Source organism: Sinohyriopsis cumingii, chromosome 13, assembly GCF_028554795.1.
Source record: "Sinohyriopsis cumingii isolate HCF-2022 chromosome 13, ASM2855479v2, whole genome shotgun sequence".
NCBI classification, from domain to species: domain Eukaryota; kingdom Metazoa; phylum Mollusca; class Bivalvia; order Unionida; family Unionidae; genus Sinohyriopsis; species Sinohyriopsis cumingii.
This window is the reverse complement of record NC_142973.1, coordinates 5,608,112-5,632,352: the sequence shown is the minus strand read 5'-3', so window position 1 is coordinate 5,632,352 and position 24,241 is coordinate 5,608,112.

Genomic DNA, 24,241 nt, shown 5'->3' with positions numbered 1-24,241 from the left:
CCAATTATAGGACTCTCATTTTTCATCAATGGCCAATTATAGAACTCTCACATTTCTCATTCTTCATCAATGGCCAATATAGAACTCTCACATTTCTCATTCTTCATCAATGGCCAATTATAGGACTCTCATTTTTCATCAATGGCCAATTATAGAACTCTCACATTTCTCATTCTTCATCAATGGCCAATATAGAACTCTCACATTTCTCATTCTTCATCAATGGCCAATTATAGGACTCTCATTTTTCATCAATGGCCAATTATAGAACTCTCACATTTCTCATTCTTCATCAATGGCCAATTATAGAACTCTCACATTTCTCATTTTTCATCAATGGCCAGTTATAGAACTCTCACATTTCTCATTCTTCATCAATGGCCAATTATAGAACTCTCACATTTCTCATTCTTCATCAATGGCCAATTATAGAACTCTCACATTTCTCATTCTTCATCAATGGCCAATTATAGAACTCTCACATTTCTCATTTTTCATCAATGGCCAATTATACAACTCTCACATTTCTCATTTTTCATCAATGGCCAATTATAGAACTCTCACATTTCTCATTCTTCATCAATGGCCAATTATAGACTCTCACATTTCTGAACCTCCTAACAAAGATGGTCTAGTGGTCATTAAAAATAGTTACTGTATTATGGTCAAGTTGCTGACCTCTTGCACTGCTTTAAGAGTGCAGTGTCAAGGCCCCAAGTGTCAACAGGCCTCTTCTCTCCTCAGACATGTCTTCTGCAAAACACAAATGCATTTTTGGGAGAGATTCTGTACTGCAGACCAGTCTTATGAATCATTTTAGAAAGCCTTAGATTTCAACCCAGCTCCACGATCAGGTTTTCCTTTGCTACATGTCCCACCATGTATCCATAGAAGACAGATATTCTGCAGCATTAAATAAGAACTTTTGTCCTGAATCAAGCATTAAAGATGTCTGAAGATGGGCCTTCTATCTCAATGGCTGCTGAAACTGCCAACTTGGCCAAATGTTCAGGTTACACAAGGTCCTATCTCAGCAATTGGGAAGACCTTTTTTGCCTTATGTTGGGTTTCTTGGTATATCCTTTCATTCAACTGGAACAGTCTCAGTACATTACATAGTATGATTCCCAATGCCATTCAGAAAGCAAAGTAATTTGCCTGCAGATTAATCCTGAAAAATAATCATGGCTGAACGACCTAAATCTTGCAGCAGAAATAACCAGGAAAATCATGTCTTCTCACCTGTAGGTTTTCCATGACAAATCAGTAATGCTGAAGCTACAAGGTTTTTCTGATATCTGACAATTCAGCAGAAAGAAATATTATACAATCAAGAGTGGGACTGAATTACATATGCCAGAATTTCTTCACTTTGAAATCCATATAATGGGAAATTTTAAGTTTTCATCCAGTGATGTGAGCAAAGAAAATATATATCCCATGAAAGTTTTAGTACCACAGATAGCTAATATAGCTTTGACTATTTATGGAGAAGAAGTTTGTTCTGATCACAATCAGTGGCTACCATTTCATGATTTCCAGCATATTTCACCATTATGGAAGTGAGGACATGGGTAGAAACAAAGACCTCTTAGACATACTTGTCTCCCTTTTGTACTGCAGGTCTTGGCTCTTTGTTTGAAATGGAACTTACATTGGGTTCTGACATGGTTGAAGAAGATATTCTTCAATGCATTATCTAGGTTCATCTTATGTACAAGACCACTTACTAGTCATGCTATCCTGTATAGTTTGTCAGATGCATGCCTTATTGCTTGTCCTGAACTGTTTGTATGTCTGCCCCATTGGTTTACTTTGTCACTTGACAATTATTGGTTACATTGCCAAGAACAGATTTCCACTATTGCAAAATAAGCCATTCATTTTGACAACATTATCTTCTTTGGAGTGGTACTCAAAACATACTGAGCCAATCGTGATACTGAAAATGTACTGAGCCAATCGTGGTACCTATAATATGCTGCACCAATCATGGTGCCTAAAACATACCAAGCCAATCCTGGTACCTAAAACATACAGAACCAGTCCTGGTACCTAAAACATACTGAGCAAATCAGAAGAGGGAGATCTGGCTTATTTTTACCACTTCAGAAGGGAGATATGATATTTTTAATTTGGCTTTTTTGTCCTGAATCCATTTTGTTGTCAGTTCAACCTTCTCAAGACCAGATGTATTTTTTCACATATCAACTCAAGACATTAGCACTTATCATCAGAATAGCATTTGAAGAAATATGGCAAAGGATAAAACAAGCCATTGGACCTCATGATGACCTCCTGATCATAGTGAAAAAATGGAAACTACAGTGGTAAGGGCATGTCTCATGATCATCAGGACTTGCCAAGACAATCATGCAAGGCACTGTACAAGGAAGAAGAAAGAGATGCAGGCAAAGAAAGAGGTGGGAAGATAACATTCAAGAGTGGACAGGATTGACACTGAGTGACTCACTGAGAGAGATGGAAAATTGAGAGGAATGGAGGAAGCTGGTTGTTAGATCTTGTGTGGTGGCCCAAAGGTCTTCCAGGCTACAGGACTGATAATGATGATGAGCATTTGAGTGAAACTATTCCTGACCAGTATCATTCAGTAAGTGGAATGGGAGTCTGTTATGATATTCTTTGAGAGGGGCTCAGTTAGTAGAATATCTGACGCCAAGGGTCATGCATTCATTATCTGCCATGACCAGCATGGGGGTTGATTGCCTTGTTGTCCTTGGGAAATGCTCTTAGTTCCCATTTTAATGGCATAATATAGTTGGTAATGTGTTTCAAGTGCCATTAAAAAACATCTAACCAGCCATCTGAAACATATTTTACTCCAAACCTTGTGTTTTGTTGTTCATAGCTACATAATGAAAAATCTTTGGCAAGAATTGGTGTTTGAAATGAATCAAAAATGTAGATTTCATAGATTTTGTAAATTTATTAAATAGCTGAAGTTCAATAAATACACTGATACTTCTTAATGCATATTGAAGACTTAGCAGCTTTTGATGAGATTCCAGATATCTAAGGAATATTAGATTTTATCTAACAAATAAAGATTGCCTATTATTCAGAACTGTTTAACAATTTTTGCCTCTCAAGTCTTAATGAATTGCAGTTTCTTTGGAATGATATTTTTATAGTCCAGCAGTCGTGGAGCTAATGAATAATGTCTTACAGAAATCACTGAATGTTTCTTAGTACAACTTAAGGACGTTCCCAACAACTTTCCTAGGGCCTCATTGGACATGTCATGAAATGTTACTCAAGGTTTACAGTTTATCAGGTAAATAGTAAATGTGCAAATTTCTTGTTGATTTTGATGAATGCATAAGAAAAGCATTAATCTTAAGTTTTATATTTACATCTTTAGCTGTATCCTGTACTGCATTGACTTTAAAGGAATTTCTTGTAGCAGTGGCTTGAATGGTTGCTATGGGTATTATGCCATTTTTCGGCACATGATAGGCTATCTGTGGCAGCCAGTATATTTGGTAGAGGTAGAACCTGAGAAAGCACCAGGAAGAACCAGCAATCCATCGGAAGCTACTGCCAAACGAGTTAACATACTCAAATTGGCCAAGCCCAAGACTCAGACCCGTGCAGATAGCAGTGAGACATAAGTGATTTGTAAAGCAACTCCTTAGACCGCTTGGCATTCCAGGGCCCCAATTTCTTCACAAATGCTTTAAGTAAAAATTTCTTTATCTTCCATGCATTAATAAAAATGTTTAAGATTTTGAATATGTAAATCTTCAAGCATTTGAGGGAAAAGTGGTCATCTGTCCATGTAGGCTTGTTTAATTGGCATGCCTGACAATTGAGTTAATCTTTTGTAACCTGATCTTGGAGGGAAGCCAGATTTCTAACCAGACTATACATAAGACCAGAATTCTTGGATGTTCAGCTGGTTTAACCTGGCTGGACATATGCATCAGACTTGCAGTGTGATTATAGGTTTGTTTATATATAAAAAACTTGTTATAGTTATTTTTATTAAATTTTAAAGCATTTTGTACTTTATCATGTAAGCAAAAAATAATTATACACTGTTTGCTGTGAATACTGGATGGGCTTTTAACACTGCAGAAGGACTTGGTAACACTGGGTATTGGAGGATTTGATCACTTGGGAAGTACTTTGAACACTGTAAGGGCTTGAAACACTTTGAAATGACTATAAATGCCATTCAGGAACACTCAGTTTCAAAGAACTTTGAACACAGCGGACCAAATATGATCTATGTGTGCTCAGTGTCAAATATATTGCAAGGATGACAAGACAAACTATATTTGGTAACTGCTGTGAGTAATCTAGGATAGAAAGGGTCCTTTGTATATGTTTTATTCAGAGTTAATCTTTGTAAATGCTTGTATAAGTAGATGGTTTTCATATTTGTGTGATAATTCTTTTTTTTCTTCTTCCGTTGATTATACTTTTACCTACTAACAAATTTAAATATTCTTTTCTCAGTTTTTATCTCACTCTGCCATACGGCCAAATAAGCTTATGGTATAACCCAGCATCAATCATGCAGCATCTGTCATCAATTATCCATCATCCCTTGATCAAGAATTGCTTATTACCACACTGGAGTCCTTTTTCTCTGATTCAGTTTCAATCAGACTTGGAATATGGGCATATATCATCAGTATCTCCGATGAGCTAGAGAATGAGCCAATCCCACACATTAATGAGGTGATCTTGCATCTGACTGGCCGACTCTGAATCCCGTATGTCTGACCCAGTTTTGATCAAACTATGCTTATATTTTAAAGATTATGGATGATTTTGATAATTAGTCAAACCTATGGAAAAATAATGAGGTGATCTTGCATCTGATTGACTGACCTTGTTAACATTCTCAAAGCCGTAATTCTGATCAGAATTTGATCAGACTTTGAATATAGGCCTATATGATCAAGATCTTGCTTGATTTTGTTCAGAATCCATTCCTATGTTAATATTGTATGCGATTGACTGAGCCTGTTACCACTCTAGAGGCTGTAGTACTGATCCAAGTTTTGTCAAGATCTTTGTACATTCGTGAGTTGATCTTAAATATGATTCTTACCTGAAACAGGCTGCACTTCTGATCCAGTTTAAATCAAACTTGGTAAGTATGCTAATGTTGACGATATGTTGGATAGTCATACTAGTAAGATAAATTACATCTGATTGGCTGAGCTTGTTGCCTTTCTAGATCTTGAGACTGGATATCTGGTAAATGCCTTTATATCATCTCAGATGGTTTTGCTTATTAAGTATGCCTTTATCTTTCAGAATAGTTTTTATCAGTAGATAGGGGGGCTCTGAGTGGCCAAGTGGTCTAAAGTGCTCACTGTTATGGATCACTGCCATCTCACCTCTGTCTGCATGAGTTTGAGTCTCCAGTTCAGCCAATGTGGGTGAGAAAACTTGCCAGTAGCTTCTCATGGGTCGGTGGTTCTTTCCAGGGTTTTCCCGGGTTCTTCCTCCAAAATTTATACTGGCCGCCATGTATAGCCTATCTTGTGCTCAAAAATGGCATTAAACCCTACAACAACAACAAAACTATCAGTATCTAGTAAAATTGGTTCAATCCACATGACATAAAGAAATGGAGATAGTTTACATAGGATGTGCATGCTTAGTGTAGTGGTCAGCTGTTAAGTTAACTGTAAATCAGGCAATCAATATCAGGCCATGTTGGTTAAGTTAACTGGAAATCAGGCAATCAATATCAGGCCATGTTGGTTAATTTAACTGTAAATCAGGCAAGCAGTATCAGGCCATGTTGGTTTTCTGTTATTGATATATCATCCAAATCCACTCATTTTTTGGCTTAAAGAAATACCATTCAGTCAATATCTCATCATCTTTCAAATTTTTTGTTCTCCTTACTTGAACATTTCATTTTTTCTTTGAAAATACAAAAAGTTTGAATTTTTACTGAATATATCACTTGTTTTTGTTACATATAAAATGTATCCTACCAATTTTTAAAATGTAATGCATTAGATAACGATTTATATTTCAAACTTTTTATGAAATACATTTTATCAAGCTATCATTTGCACTAATAAATGTCATAATAAAAACCATAATAGCATTTGTGCTAACATATATCTTTGATCATGTAATTGTAAACATTTCAAGAAGATTTTTGTTTTTCATTTTTCTCTTATTTTTTCCATTTTTCATTCTCCAACATTTGTCCTTTTGCAGACAGGTTTATCCTTTTAATTTGAACTGGTTTTGGAAGGGTCAAGGCAACAAGACAGCCACACAAACAGGTTGTACATGTAGTTCTTTCCATATAAACCTGTTAATTTTGAAGTAATTAATAATGTTGTTATAACAGAACATAACTGTGCTAATTATAGTTATTTAGAAATTTGATTGTGTTAATTTGTTTTATTTAATATGAAGAAAATAATAAGTGGTATCTAAAACATTGTGTTATGGGAATTATAATCTGTGATACTCACAAGCATTGTAAATGTTATACATTATGGTTTTAGGAGATAGTTGTTACTGTTGAAATATCCAAATATCAGAAGATCGTTTTAGATACTGCAGTTCTTTCTGACATTAGACTGTTAAAACTGTTTGTTTTCCATGTAAATACTGTTGTTAGTTGGCAAATATTGTTGTGCCTTCTGACTTGAGACTATTGAAACAATTGGAATTCATACAGATATTATTGTTTGATACTGTAGTGCATTCTCACTTTAGACATTTACAACAATTTTGGGTCCATATAAAAATTGTTATCAGATACTGTAGTGCCTTCTCACTCGGACTGTTACAACATTATGGGGTCATTACAGATACTGTAGTGCCTTCTCACTCGGACTGTTACAACAGTATGGGGTCATTACAGATCCTGTAGTGCCTTCTCACTCGGACTGTTAAACAGTATGGGGTCATTATAGATACTGTAGTGCCTTCTCACTCGGACTGTTACAGCAATATGGGGTCATTACAGATACTGTAGTGCCTTCTCACTTGGACTGTTACAACAGTATGGGGTCATTACAGATACTGTAGTGCCTTCTCACTTGGACTGTTACAACAGTATGGGGTCATTATAGATACTGTAGTGCCTTCTCACTTTAGACTGTTACAACAGCATGGAGTCATTACAGATACTGTAGTGCCTTCTCACTTTAGACTGTTACAACAGTATGGGGTCATTATAGATACTGTAGTGCCTTCTCACTTTAGACTGTTACAACAGTATGGGGTCATTACAGATACTGTAGTGCCTTCTCACTTTAGACTGTTGCAACAGTATGGGGTCATTACAGATACTGTAGTGCCTTCTCACTTGGACTGTTACAACAGTATGGGGTCATTACAGATACTGTAGTGCCTTCTCACTTGGACTGTTACAACAGTATGGGGTCATTATAGATACTGTAGTGCCTTCTCACTTTAGACTGTTACAACAGTATGGGGTCATTACAGATGCTGTAGTGCCTTCTCACTTTAGACTGTTAAAACAGCATGGGGTCATTACAGATCCTATGTATACTCAGTAATGAGTCACATACATGAAAATAAGCTTGTATGAAAAAAGCACATTTGGGACTTAGCAATATTATTTACCAAATATACAAGTCCATGCATGTATATGGGAAGAGAAGATAAATTCTAAGATGTAAAATTTGTTGTTGTAATGGTTGCACTTTTCCTTTATTGGTTAAATAGCATGATCATTAATTAATTAACCATATTCAGAATTATCCTCTACCTTTTTTAAAACTCATTTTCATTACTGAACTTCCCTAATCTGATTAAAATCTTGGTCTGCTTTATAATAGAAGCAAGTCTGATGGGCAGGGTCATGCTCTGCTGGTTGTTTGATTCACCAATCAAATCATTTTGTCTCTTTGAATTTGTAAAATGTCATTGATCTATATCATAACTATGATAACCATTCCAAATATAAAATGCAATTCTTTATCATATAGGTCACTAAAAAGTAACTAATGATAACCATTCCAAATATAAAATGCAATTCTTTATCATATAGGTCACTAAAAAGTAACTAATGATAACCATTCCAAATATAAAATGCAGTTCTTTATCATATAGGCCACTAAAAAGTAACTAATGATAACCATTCCAAATATAAAATACAGTTCTTTATCATATAGGTCACTAAAAAGTAACTAATGATAACCATTCCAAATATAAAATGCAATTCTTTATCATATAGGCCACTAAAAAGTAACTAATGATAACCATTCCAAATATAAAATGCAGTTCTTTATCATATAGGCCACTAAAAAGTAACTAATGATAACCATTCCAAATATAAAATGCAGTTCTTTATCATATAGGCCACTAAAAAGTAACTAATGATAACCATTCCAAATATAAAATGCAGTTCTTTATCATATAGGCCACTAAAAAGTAACTAATGATAACCATTCCAAATATGAAATGCAGTTCTTTATCATATAGGCCACTTAAAAGTAACTAATGATAACCATTCCAAATATAAAATACAGTTCTTTATCATATAGGCCACTAAAAAGTAACTAATGATAACCATTCCAAATATAAAATACAGTTCTTTATCATATAGGCCACTAAAAAGTAACTAATGATAACCATTCCAAATATAAAATACAGTTCTTTATCATATAGGCCACTAAAAAGTAACTAATGATAACCATTCCAAATATAAAATACAGTTCTTTATCATATAGGCCACTAAAAAGTAACTAATGATAACCATTCCAAATATAAAATACAGTTCTTTATCATATAGACCACTAAAAAGTGGACCATGCATTCCAAAGGTTGCCAATCTGTTGGAGGTCCCAATTGTAATTAGATTGTGAACCTCCCTTACGTTTTGTTTGTTAAATATGCTAGATAAGCATAAATGTAAAAGCTTAATGAATAGTTGTTTTGACCAGGTACTGTACAGGTATTATTTGTTTTGACCAGGTACAATACATGTGTGTATTTTTTTTATAATACTGTATATACACAGTTACAGACAGCTTAAATTGAGATCATATGTTGTATAAAGTGCTGATAGGATAAGGGCCTAAACTGTTTGAAACTTGGTATAAATAGGGATGACTATATCTTGTTAACATATTAACTTTTAATTATTTCTTTTCTAACCTTTCTTTATGATGTATCATGGGTAATTTTTTATGTGCTTCTAAGTTTAAATTATTTGTATGTATCATGTATATTTTTATAATGTAAACACTCAACATTTACATTTATTATAATCTATTCCTAAGTGATCTCATAAACTGGCAAAAATAGATTCATAACACAATTAAATCATCTATTTTAACTGTTTTTCATAAGGAATTATAGCAGTAAATATAACTAATTATACATTAATTTTTAATGTCCATTTGTATTCATGAATCAAGTTCATAATATCGCATCTACTTAAATTTCAGTTTGAGTAAATTTATAGTCCTTTTCTATTGGTGTTGATAAGTATAAAATGTGCAACTTTTTATCACAAACAGATTAAATGCTTTCTTTTATCGTGCTCACCAAGTGGAAATTATCAAGCTTGGAGTAGTGGAGTAATTTATCATTTTCACATCAAAGATAAGGACTCGCTTATTTAGGAATGGAATGAAATTAGGAAATATAATGTGGATGTTGTACCATCCTCATGCGAGATTATCCTTGCCAGTTTACTATTTGTCTCATTTTTACCAGCCCTTGTATGCATTTTGTCAAACATGTTACAAATTTTTTCACTTTTTATTGTGAACTCCAAATGTAAAAGTAAAATGTATAGTAAAGGCAAGTAATTTTGGTCTTGCTTTTTTTTAAAAGCATGGTGTCATATGTCAGCGATGGCTGAATGATGAATGCATCAATGAGATGTTGGAGTCTTTTGCGAGTCCATACCCACCCCCAAAGATGAGGCATAGCATTTATCAAAACCTTTATCTATTGACATGTCATACTGTACAACATTTATATTCAGTGGTAAACTGTTGATATGTCATACTGTACAACATTTGTATTCACTGGTAAACTGTTTACATGTCATACTGTACAACATTTATATTCATTGGTAAACTGCTGACATGTCATACTGTACAACATTTATATTCACTGGCAAACTGATGACATGTCATACTGTACAACATTTATATTCAGTGGTAAACTGTTGATATGTCATACTGTACAACATTTGTATTCACTGGTAAAATGTTGATATGTCATACTGTACAACATTTACATTCACTGGTAAACTGTTTACATGTCCTACAGTGCAACATTTATATTCAGTGGTAAAATGTTGACATGTCATACTGTACATTTATATTCAAAGGTAAACGCTTTACATGTCATATTGTACAGCATTTATATTCACTGGTAAACTGTTGACATGTCATACTGTACAATATTTATCTTCAGTGATAAATTGTCAACATGTCAAACTGTACAACATTTATATTCACTGGTAAACTGTTGAAATGTCATACTGTACAACATTTATATTCATTGGCAAACTGTTGAGATGTCATACTGTACGATATTTATCTTCAGTGATAAACTGTCGACATGTCTTACTGTACAACATTTATATTCACTGGCAAACTGATAACATGTCATACTGTACAACATTTATATTCACTGGTAAACTGTTGACATGTCATACTGTACAATATTTATCTTCAGTGATAAATTGTAGACATGTCAAACTGTACAACATTTATATTCACTGGTAAACTGTTGAAATGTCATACTGTACAACATTTATATTCATTGCCAAACTGTTGACATGTCATACTGTACAATATTTATCTTCATTGATAAACTGTCGACATGTCTTACTGTACAACATTTATATTCACTGGCAAACTGATGACATGTCATACTGTACAACATTTACATTCACTGGTAAACTGATGACATGTCATACTGTACAACATTTATATTCAGTGATAAACTGTTGACATGTCTTACTGTACAACATTTACATTCAGTGGCAAACTGATGACATGTCATACTGTACAACATTTATATTCAGTGATAAACTGTCAACATGTCATACTGTACAGCATTTATAATCAGTGATAAACTGTTGAAATGTCATACTGTACAATATTTCTCTTCAGTGATAAACTGTCGACAAGTCATACTGTACAACATTTAAATTCACTGGTAAATTGATGACGTCATACTGTACAACATTTATATTCACTGATAAACTGATGACATGTCATACTGTACAACATTTATATTCACTGGTAAACTATTTAGATGTCATACTATTCAGGATAAATATTCAGTGGTGATCTATATTTTGAAATCAACAAACCGTGATTTAATTTGTTACAATTGGTAGCTTTTTCTGGATCAGGTCTTTTTGTTTGTTAATTTTTCATAAATGAGCAAGATGTCTAGAAATGCATAAGATTTACAATGATTCTTAGGAGCATAATACATGTACTGACATGTACATTTTTAATACTGATCATTCTTGTTATTTAGTCCGTATTTTGATCCAGATTCTTTATAGTAGATTGAAATTGTTGTACAATGTTTATGAATGAAATCATCATTTCAGCTGCAGTGAAATGTTAGCTTCATCTTTTTGTATGGTACATTTTCACTTTTGTGGTTGCATTATCTTGACCATAGACTTAAAATACAAATTATTTGGCTGACTATGACATCTACACTTAATAGCATCTTACACTAAGATTTACAGTAACGTCTTAGCATCATGTTATTTCATTTAATTTTACACTGTAAGATTTACAGTAACATCTTAGCATCATGTTATTTCATTTAATTTTACACTGTAAGATTTACAGTAACATCTTAGCATCATGTTATTTCATTTAATTTTACACAGTAAGATTTACAGTAACATCTTAGCATCATGTTATTTCATTTAATCTTACACGGTAAGATTTACAGTAACATCTTAGCATCATGTTATTTCATTTTATTTAACCAATTAACATTTATCTTCCATGAATTTCTGCTAAATAACCAAATAATATGCACTATTTTTGGCAAAAATGTTATGTGGTTTTCAGTGTTAAGCTTAGCTTAGGACATGACAGTTTATTAGTAATGTAGCTAGGCAGTAAATCTTTTTCCAGCAAATCCATTAACTGACATATAGTTCAGGTGATACATTAATGCGGGAGTTAACATATCAACTCTTTACATCTTTTTTATTTCCATGTTTTGTATCTTCTCACCAACATTTTAAAAAATGTATACAGGGTATATATTATATGCATGATTAAAAATGATGCCAAGTGTGCAAGGAATCCATGTTAGCTAAAGTGTTTATCCAGAATGTTTTAGCAGTAGTTACAAAACTGGTCTAAAAGTAATCAAACATAGTACTGCATTATTAGTTATTAGCATTGCTGGTCATAGATTAGAAGAGCTTATGCGATGGCCTATTGTTTGTTGTCCATCCACCTGTTAGCATTAGACTCTTGTTACTCCTAAACTATGGATCATTGCCATGAAACTTTATGCGCCAATTCATCCAAAGGTTTAATTGGTCATAAATGAAACAATGTGCTGCTCAGATATCCAGTATGGTTACCATGGTTGCTATCTTAAAAATCTTGTTATAGGCTACTGCTTCAAAACAGATGTTAATATCATCATGAAGTATTCACTGAAAGATTTCTTACACTCTGTAGTTGGCCCTAATTGAAAATCTTGACTATGTGACAGCAAACATCGTCACTTTTATGACTATTTTGAAAATCTTTTTATTGCTACTCCTTAACAGATGGCCATATTGACATGGGTTTGTCAGGAGGACTTCTTTTGATGTCTACTTATTCCTAAATGAAAATGTTGACAACTGACATCTGATATGGTGGCAGTGGTGGTCATCTTGAACATCACCACACCTCATGAAGGGATGGTCATTATCGACATATTGTTTTCATGTAAACACATTTCACCTTATGTAGATGGTCCTAATTGAAAATGACAACAATGTGACCTCCCAAAATGCACTCTTTTCTATTCCCATTTCCTTTTTTTCAAAATGATACAATACTGATTATCTTTCTCCAGTAGGAAAGTAAGAATTTGAAGATAAGTGACTTTGATAACAACTAGGAGAGAGTTATAGCTGTACACAACATGTAATGATCAATGTATAAAAGTATGTACTTAAAACAGGAATGACTACTGTATTATGTCAAGGTGATAATCTTGTAAATTTTGACAATCATCCAACGTCACTTTAATTGTTTCATTTTTACATCACTAACAATGCTCACATATTGTCCATTTCAGATACGTTTAACAGTTAATATTTGATTGTTGAGATATTCTTTTGTATAATTTTCAGATTGTAACCAATAAATATTTTCCGTTTTATATTTTTACTTCATTGCTTCTCATTTATTTTTTCTTGACTACTTATTATCTTGCTTTTGAAGCATCAACAGGATATAGGTATAATTTCTTCAATTGCATATATGTTGTTGTTGTTGTTCTCCATGGTGTCAGCAATAAATTTTTGCATTTAGTTTAATGTCACACACTTTCTAGGAGTTATTTTTCACCTGGACAAGTGGGACCCTGAGTGGCCGAGTGGTCTAAAGTGCTCACTATTACAAATCACTATCATCTCACTGCTGTCTCAGATTTGGCTAATGTGGGTATGTGAGAAAGCTTGCCAGTAGCTTCTCTTTTGTAGGTGGTTCTTTTTGGGGTTTTCCTGGTTCTTCCTCCACCATTTATACTGGCCGCCATGTATAGCCTATCTTGTCCTGAAAAATGGCATTAAACCCTACAACAACAACAATCACCTGCACAAGTAGTTATTGGTAGGTAATATATTTTGTATTAACTATGTCTTGCACATAATTGAAAAGAAATAATGTTTCTTTGTGCAAAAAACTAGAGGACAAAAATAATTTGTGTGGATTAACAGCAATACCACATCCAAATCCACTCTTATCAGGAACATTTCATAAATCTGTTAAAAGTTCAAGCTTTGTTCCTGATATCATTAAACTGCGTCATTAGATTGTCCATGTGCACTGCAGTAGATTGCAGGATCAAGTTTGTATTGTATAATATATTGTTTTATACAGGCATTGTTGAGCTGTTAAAAAATATTGCATAGTGTTAGTGTGTCTTTCTTGTAGTCGTGAAGGTCACCTAATGTTCATTTGAAGTGTGACACATATTAGTAATCATCATCAGATATGATATAGTCCCCTCAAACTTGCGTAAAACTTTTCTATGGCTGATTTAGAATTAATCAATCAGGACCATGAAGATACAGTGCCTCCCATCTTTGAGAATCTAACTTTCCATCAGTCACTTTGAAAATCTAACTTTCCATCAGTCACTTTGAGAATCTAACTTTCCATCAGTCACTTTGAGAATCTAACTTTCCATCAGTCACTTTGAGAATCTAACTTTCCATCAGTCACTTTGAGAATCTAACTTTCCATCAGTCACTTTGAGAATCTAACTTTCCATCAGTCACTTTGAGAATCTAACTTTCCATCAGTCACTTTGAGAATCTAACTTTCCATCAGTCACTTTGAGAATCTAACTCTCCATCAGTCACTTTGAGAATCTAACTCTCCATCAGTCACTTTGAGAATGGAGAATGCAACCATAACTTTCAAGTTGTGTTTAAAATTCTGAGATTCTGTCAATGACACAAGAAATTTTATACATTGAAAATGTCATAATAAACAAAACTATTTACATTTTAAAAGCAAAAGTTTATCGTTTTTTCTTTCATCAATCACACATGGTGACTTTGATATGGTAAGTGACCTCATGTTTCCAATTGTTGAATCCAAGATCTTTCCAGTCATGTACATTCTTCAAGTTGTAAATCTTTTGGTCTAACTGGCTATACATACTTCTTTGCAAGCATATAGAATCAATAATGAACAACAGATGTCTTCACACAATTTGTATTCAACACTGTTCACAGCACTTTTAGCGATCAGTTTTTTTTTCTTCAAAGATAAAGTTTTGGCAGTCATGTCTTTGCAGGTCCTGTTCTTAAATTTGCCACCAAGAATCGGCTGCAGAATGAAATCCAAACAGTGTAGTCATGAAGGAATCCAGTCTTGTTGAATAAGTTCTTTTAAATGTAGTTGGTAATCCACGAACACTGTCGTAGTCTGCCTTCCAATGAATTGTTCCATCATTATTACAAAAGTTGTAGCATGCTAAGTCTTATATATAGCATGCTAATATCATTGTAGTTTATCTGACCATTGAACATTTTCAAAGTACATGTAATCATAATCATGTACCAATGGTTAAATGTCTAAGCTTTTTTGGATGCATTTGTTGTTTATGTTTTCCTTGAATTTATGCAAAGTTTCTAAATACATTTTTGCAACTCTAGAGGTAGGTTCTTAATGTACTCTTTTAAACTGACCATTTACAAAAATGTAATTCAGTTCCACACTGTTGGCAGAAGTCAAAGGCTCTTGGGGGGTCAAATGGGAATTAACATGGGAGACACTTCTGGGGTCAAAAGTGTTTATAAATTATTGAGTCAAATGGGAAGGGTAATGGTGAAAGTTTTTTTTTAAGTCTGAGTGGAAAACACTTCCACACAACATAGAGACAAAAAAGACCTTTGGCAACGCCATTAGGTTTTGGTAACCAAAGTAAATTAACATGCATCGCATATCAATGATCTCATACTTCTCGGCTTACCGTAACAAATTCATGCCAGAGAACACACTCACCATCACATGCTCCCAAACGTCTCAGCTCATCAGCCGTCAATATTCTAGCAATGCTCTGCGTAACTTGTGTGAAAGGAAGGCATATGGATCAAACATGACAGAAATTGAGGAGTCAAAGAGAAAAGTATAAATCTTTTGGTGAATGGTTGGGATTTTGAAGCCCTCAGATCGTCTACGAATTTCATGAAGGATTATTTCACTGCTGCCATACAATGTATCCTCGATGACACACGAAAAGTCAATTCTTATTGTAAACCATGGAAAAATTGTATGAACAAACCTACCAATGACGCCTGAAGTTAGATCAGCAAGGATACAGAGTACAATCGACGTTTCAAAACCGATTCCGACTGTAGGCACATTTGCCGAAAGTTACGATGTGGTGGATGTGGAACCTCTAGACCCAATGCGACAGTGTATTTGGAGGACGAAAGAATGCTACACGTTTTCTGTAGGAAGTGGATGAATCCCAAGGAGAAGATATCAAATACATCGATGTATATTCTTTGCATACTTGGGTGTGCAAATATTGCCGATTTGAAACAGGACACACCCCAATTTAAACAGCATACGTTAACATGGAACACATTTGTCGATACAAAAAGTTTACTAAATGCAAAGTCTTACCTGCCACCAACTTGTACCATCCCATCTTACTGCACCATTACCAAGGAAAACTGTATCTGTTTTTGCTGAAATTTGTAGCCAAAAACATCCTTGCCATCACACCGAGGAAGAACACGCTATGACAGGAACGTGGGTTAGCGCGCAAGTGTTTCAGGCTCTGGATCTGGGATATCTCGGGTTAAAAGTCTATATAAGTTTACCACTTTCCAAACACAGAGCTCTACCAAAAGGATGACGAATCCCACAAAGGCGTTTTCTCATTGTCAACTCAAATCTGAAACTAAAGCAAGAAGCAAGCTTCCATCTCTCCTGCTGTCAAACTCGCAAAGTCCAAGAAAAATTCAAAGAACAGTACAGTTCCGTCGAAGGCATTACTTTAGGCCACGTGGAAAAGTGAGAAGGAAGACGCTTACCCAAGATGGAGTACTTGGTGGATCCAGACGACTACTTTTGAACTGGTGGACTACAAAGGAAAACTAAAAAAACTCGTGGACATCATTCGTAAAGAAATGATCTTGGTCAATTACAAAGACAAACCAGAACTTGCACTTTCTGACAAATTTGGAAATAATCATTGCTACCTACCTAACAGTCAATGCTCATTTAAAATTGTATTTAGCCTCATCCCTTTAAAGGGATCTCGTCCTGTAATTTGGCACGGACTGTTGCATATACATCCATTTAACATGATAAATACCCACCCAGGCATGGAAGGTCATCGCTGAGGGGCATGGAGAGCGAACACACCAAAGATGAGATTTGAATTCTGCTAGCGTAGGTCCCAAACATTATGGTCCCAAATGCTGAGACCAACAGGGAGGAATGTATACCAATGTGCAAAGTAAAAAGATTGATACTTGATTATCGAGCGAGTCAAGCAGTCACCATTGACATGCAGAAAGAAGTTCTGCAGTCTGGAGAGGATCAGCACTTTCAGACAACCACCTTGGAATCGCACAAAATTGTACCAATCACCAAATCTTCATTTGCCCTAAAATTCTTTCAAATCGTTTACCAGAAATGAGTGCAACTTCCAGACTACAACACTTTGCAGTATGGACATGCCGAGCGCCGGCATAACAAAAGGGAAGACGTCCAAAACCGGCACTTCATTCAGACTACAAACACCGAACTATAAAAATGAATTTATCAAGACAGAAGAAATGTCCGTATCAAAAACCACATAAAACTTTCTTCACCAAAGTTCGTCCAAGAAGGAAAATGATTCAGTAGACACTAAAGATTGTTTTAGCATCCAAATCACTCACAAAGCAGCTTCCAAAATATTTAGAATGATGACATACACATACACTGTGAAATATAATGACTTCTCTTCTGAAGTTCCACCAGAGAAAGCAGCCTATTTCATTACGGACTTATATGACTCATTGTTAGAGGAACTCAAAGGATAGTGCCAAGTCAAAAATCCAGATAATTTGAGTCTATCGATGTCTCACAGCAGTTTGATCTCTGCTATATGACTCGGTTTTAGTATGACTGCACAATTAACTTCTTCCTAACTCTTTGCTCAAACAATGAGAGAAGAGTTTGACATCAGCGATGGAGAAATGACATTCACGTGATACAGACTGCTCCAGTGGCCTAGTGGTTAGAGAGTGCACCTCGGATGGGGGAGGTCGTGGGTTCGATCCCAGGCTGAATCATACCAAAGACTTACAAAAATGGTACTAATAGCTGCCTCGCTTGGCACTCAGCATTAAGAGGTTAGTGTTAGGACTGGTCGGCTTGGTGTCAGGATACCGTGACTGGGTGGGACGTCATGCTACATGTCTGCGGTATGATGCACCAGTGCTAGACATCACTATAAACTATCACACTGCAGACATGTTAGCGATATGACTGAAAAATTGTTAAACCTAGTTAAAAGTCCAAATCACACACACATGATACACATTTCACCTATATGTGAGGAAAACAGTGGATGTACTTGATCTACTTTTCTTTCTTTCCAAGAAAGGTACCTATCATGTTGTATACGCAAACCGATTTACGACTGGAAGGGTGTATCTGACTGGAAACATCTTGGATTCAATGCAGAGACACAAGTGGTAGTTAATCAGGCTCAAAACAGATAAAGGAGAACTATTAACTTTGCCCTTTTAATTGCTTGTTTCTTGTTTGTTTTCGCTTTTAATGCAACGGAGAATAAGAGTAACATGAAAGAAAAGGCATTCTTGTATGAAATGTAAATATCTTGTATATAAAGAGATTTTTCAAAGGCATTCTTTTATGAAATGTAAATATCTTGTATATAAGGAGATTTTTCAAAGGCATTCTTTTATAAAATGCAAATATCTTGTATATAAAGAGATTTTTCAAAGGCATTCTTCTATGAAATGTAAATATCTTGTATATAAGGAGATTTTTCAAAGACATTCTTTTATGAAATGTAAATATCTTGTATATAAGGAGATATTTTAAAGGCATTCTTTTATGAAATGTAAATATCTTGTATATAAAGAGATTTTTCAAAGGCATTCTTGTATGAAATGTAAATATCTTGTATATAAGGAGATTTTTCAAAGACATTCTTTTATGAAATGTAAATATCTTGTATATAAGATTTTTCAAAGGCATTCTTGTATGAAATGTAAATATCTTGTATATAAGGAGATTTTTCAAAGGCATTCTTGTATGAAATGTAAATATCTTGTATACAAGGAGATTTTTCAAAGGCATTCTTGTATGAAATGTAAATATCTTGTATATAAGGAGATATTTCAAAGGCATTCTTTTATGAAATGTAAATATCTTGTATAAAAAGATATTTTTCAAAGGCATTCTTGTATGAAATGTAAATATCTTGTATATAAGGAGATTTTTCAAAGGCATTCTTTTATGAAATGTAAATATCTTGTATATAAGGAGATTTTTCAAAGGCATTCTTTTATGAAATGTAAATATCTTGTATATAAGGAGATTTTTCAAAGGCATTCTTGTATGAAATGTAAATATCTTGTATATAAGGAGATATTTTAAAGGCATTCTTTTATGAAATGTAAATATCTTGTATATAAGGAGATTTTTCAAAGGCATTCTTGTATGAAATGTAAATATCTTGTATATAAGGAGATTTTTCAAAGGCATTCTTTTATGAAATGTAAATATCTTGTATATAAGGAGATTTTTCAAAGGCATTCTTGTATGAAATGTAAATATCTTGTATATAAGGAGATATTTTAAAGGCATTCTTTTATGAAATGTAAATATCTTGTATATAAGGAGATATTTTAAAGGCATTCTTGTATGAAATGTAAATATCTTGTATATAAGGAGATTTTTCAAAGGCGTTCTTGTACGAAATGTAAATATCTTGTATATAAAGAGATTTTTCAAAGGCGTTCTTTTACGAAATGTAAATATCTTGTATATAAGGAGATTTTTCAAAGGCATTCTTTTATGAAATGTAAATATCTTGTATATAAGGAGATATTTCAAAGGCATTCTTGTATGAAATGTAAATATCCTGTATATAAAGAGATTTTTCAAAGGCATTCTTTTATGAAATGTAAATATCCTGTATATAAGGAGATTTTTCAAAGGCATTCTTTTATGAAATGTAAATATCTTTTAAATAAAGAAATTTTTCAAAGGCATTCTTGTATGAAATGCAAATATCTTGTATATAAAGAGATTTTTCAAAGGCATGAACTTTAATTTTAAAAATACATGAAAATATTTGTAGATTAGGTTTTGTTTTCGACAAGCATTATAGCATGAAACTGAATCTTCTTTTAAAATGTTCTTTCTTTGTAGAATGCAATGCATTTATTTTATTTTGTTGTTCCTCTCAGAATTGTCAATATTTTTGTCATGACTTCATCTTCCTTTTCCTCTTCTTCCTCTGCTCTTAAAATCGTTGGCAAAAAAGTAGATCGTCAATGTTTAGAGCACTGTATCTTTCCCAAACCTTTTAGCATGCTAATTGCTTCACCGAGCTGTTTAGGCAAAACGGATTTTGTAAATCGTGTGTTAGAACACAATATCCATTTGATGGATCGTCCACCCCAAAGTATTGTGTGGTGTTACAGAGAGTGGCAATCGGCTTACAGCCTACTTCAAGAACGTGAATAAGAATCTTTCGTATTTGTCCAAGGCACTCCTCGTGAAGACTATGGGTCTGATGCGAGTCCAATACATTTGATCATCTTCGATGACATATTAGGAGATGACGAAGAAAAAAAAACTTTGACTTACAAAGAACACGATCATAATGCCAGTATCATTTACATTACATACAATCAGTTTAAACAAAGTAAAGTCTCAGTAATCACTACGTGGTCTTATTTACAAGTCTAAGAGGTAATCTTATAGGGTAAGTGAGTGGCAACGTTGTATGCATAAGTCAGTCTGGGATTTCTGTTTGGCAAAAAAAACAACCCACCTCCTGCCTATTTATGACCATTCAATTTAAATCCTACCTGAAGAAGACGTACCAAGAACGAAATACAGCTCTTGTCATCATACTGCTTTCAGGATGCGTACGTGCACCAGAAAACCACACTATTGCTTTGCAATGGTGTCTCCTTCTCCTATTAATTCTACTTCATCGTTCACCATGATGTCTACCAATGCTGATTTAACACGTGTGTTTCCTAATTTGATTTGTAAAAGACCGTAAAGTAATTTCTAAAGAACTTCTCGTTCTTCGACAGGAATGTCTCCTACTGCTCTTGCCACTACTACAGAAGCTACAAAGGTGATCTTTCCTAAGACCAAAGCACAAGACAAAGAATATAATAATAATAATAATGAGGACTTTGTATAGCGCCTAATCTTTAGAAGCTTTAAGCGCTTTACAACATTAGACAACACATATAACATAAAACATATATAATGATATGATTACAAAAAACAAACACCAAGAAATTAGAAAACATAAAAAACATGATGAAAATATTTAAGGTAGGAAACATTATTAGGTCTTTAAGTTTGCTCTTGCAGTCGAAATAAGTGAGTTTTTAGAGCACTCTTTAATGGGATCACTGTGTCTTTGTGTCTAAGTTCAGTGGGCAATTCATTCCACATTGCTGGGCCCTGGTATGCAAAAGAATATTGTCCATATGAATTTGTTTTCATAGTGGGAATAATGAGTATACGATTGTCAGAAGAGGAGCGTAAGTATCTTGCTGGTGTGTACACATGGGTGAGGTCAGATAGGTATGTTGGACTGGAGTTTGATTCTGGATCGAATGGATAGCCAATATAGGGTACAGAGCAGCAAGGAGGTGTGCTCTGATCGTGGTACTCTAAGTATGATCCAAGCAGCAGTGTTTTGAACTTTTTGAACTTTCTGGAGTAGTTATTGAGATGAACCAGACAGAATTGAGTTACAATAACCCAGTCTTGAAAGTACTAATGAACACACAAGTGTTTTAGTGGCATCAACTGAAAGATATTTGCGAATGGAGCCGATGGGTCTCAGCTCAAGATATGCAGCCTTGCATATGTTCATGACATGTTGGTCCAATGTGAGAGTACTGTCCAGAGTAACACCTAGGTTTCGTACTGACTGTGTGAATTTAATGTTGGTGTTGCTGATATTTATTGTTTGAGGTAAAGGATGTGAATGAAAAAGTCTGTGTTGTGATCAGAATGGCCTCAGTTTTATCATCATTCATCTGCAGCTTGTTACATGTCATCCATGATTTCACATAAAAAATGCACCTCTCTACACCTTGGATGGTAGCATCAACTTCAGTTGGGTGGCTAGATTCGTATATTTGGGTGTCATCAGCGTACATTTGGTGAGACACTGATGATAATCTATGACACTTGAGAGCGGCTGAGTGTATAGAATGAAGAGAACAGGTCCAAGAACAGACCCCTGTGGAACACCACAACATAGATCAACTGGGCTGGAGTGTATTCCATTAGCAGACACAGTTTGTGTCCTGTTTTGCCATCCTTGGTTTAGTGGAACTTTGTAACATTGTTAGCCTAAGATGTGAAAAACACTAAATTTGTAACCATGATCTGAAAAACATTACATCTCCTAAATCTGGGAGTTGATATAAAGCAAATGCAGTTGGTTGATAATAAATATGACACCACCCTTTTATGAAATTGATGAATGAAGACAATTTCCAATGAACATTTCTCACAGAAACTCAAGGTCAACTAATGTCGATTTCTTATTGTGCTATAATACCACATAATTGAACCATAAATGGTGTCGTACGTTTCTGTGTTTTAGCATTTTGTTCTGTCTGTCTTCTGTGTGTTCGTCTTCTGTGTGTTCTCTCTCTCTCTCATGTAATATTAATGTTCTGTCTCTCCCTATGGTGTAATGTTAATTCGCTCTGTTTCTCTCTGTCCATCTCTTAATACACTAGACTTCAGATTAGAGTACAGCCAGTCTTACCGTCACTTAAATGAGTGTTAGCTTTCGCTTACATTTTTTAGGAAAATTGTATAAACATCGCATACAAGACATATCAACTATTGTGACTTAATCTGTTTATTTTCATCGTATATATGTATGTCATTGTTCTAAATTTTCTGGAAGTCACATTTTTGGGCAGCTAGACTGTAAAAAAAAAAGGTTTACATGTGGTACCAAACAAATTTATTTCTTCGCTGATTTTGATTGTTCTGTCAGTACATGCTTTTCTCTATCAACTTTTCAATCTCATACTGCAGTGAATACAAATGATGTTGGATGAGACAATCATGTCATGTTCAAGATCTCTACCGTGAAATTCCATCAACACGTTTTGAATAGTGTTGGGTGACATGGATTGCCATCATCATTTGATGTCTGTTCTCTCCTTGGAAAAGTGTGATCGTTTCATCTTGATTGCAAATTTTAATTTGACTAAGTTTTAAACACACTACTTGATCTCTTTAAACTTCACAGTTTAGGTGTAAGCCGTCGTTCTAAATTTTCTGGAAGTGCTTTTATACGTCTCTCAAATGTGGTAATAATTTTAGGGAAAGAACATATTTGCTTTGGGGTTAATCTAGACACTCATGGTTTCGGGGCAGAAGTGGAGGGCGTTGATTCAGGCTCACTCATGTCCTCTTCAAAAAACCTCACATGAATCTGAACTAACAGTTCAGCTCATGTATGAGGCAATACAGCATGTCATTACCTTTGACTTTCTTCTAGTTTCTCACTGGAACCGTTCGTTTGACTGGGTTTTACATGTAACGGATCCATATATATATATAGGATTTGTCTTAGAATCAGTTCATTCAGATCTCAAGCAATCAAGATAGAAGAGCTCGACTGTCTGGTCAAAGATTTGCGATGAGTCATACGAAGATATACTTCAGAAAAGACGATGGAGAACTCCTTCTCATCAAGTTTTAGTGTATATTTAATTTGTATTTGTTGTTTATTTCTCTGTCATTATAGCTTATATATAACTGTATTTTCGACTTGACCTTATTCATTGCATTATCATTGTCTTAATTTTAACTATTAAGATATTCTGTAGGTTTACAGAATTTATACATATAATATTGGTGTTTAATATTGTATTGAATCAAATCATTAATTTGACATGATCCCGGTTGAATATTTTTAGTATATACGTATTATGTAGCACTAATATATTGTAGAATACACTGGGTAAAAAATTATTATAAATAAATCTAACAGTGTAGCATTAACATAATCAGAACAGTAAATATAGACTAAACATGTTACTGCATGAGCCCTGTTTTCACGATTATTTTGCCAGTGTTAGTAATTTTAATGTCTTAAGAAAACAAAATATGTGCATTTTGTACAAAGGCGAATGGGCTGCTTTAAAAAAAATCACAATTAAACTGCACATACAAGACAGTCTTACATTATGTAATTTCAATAGATATAACAATATGCAAAATTCTCACTGCTCAACGTCTACGGGAAATAATGA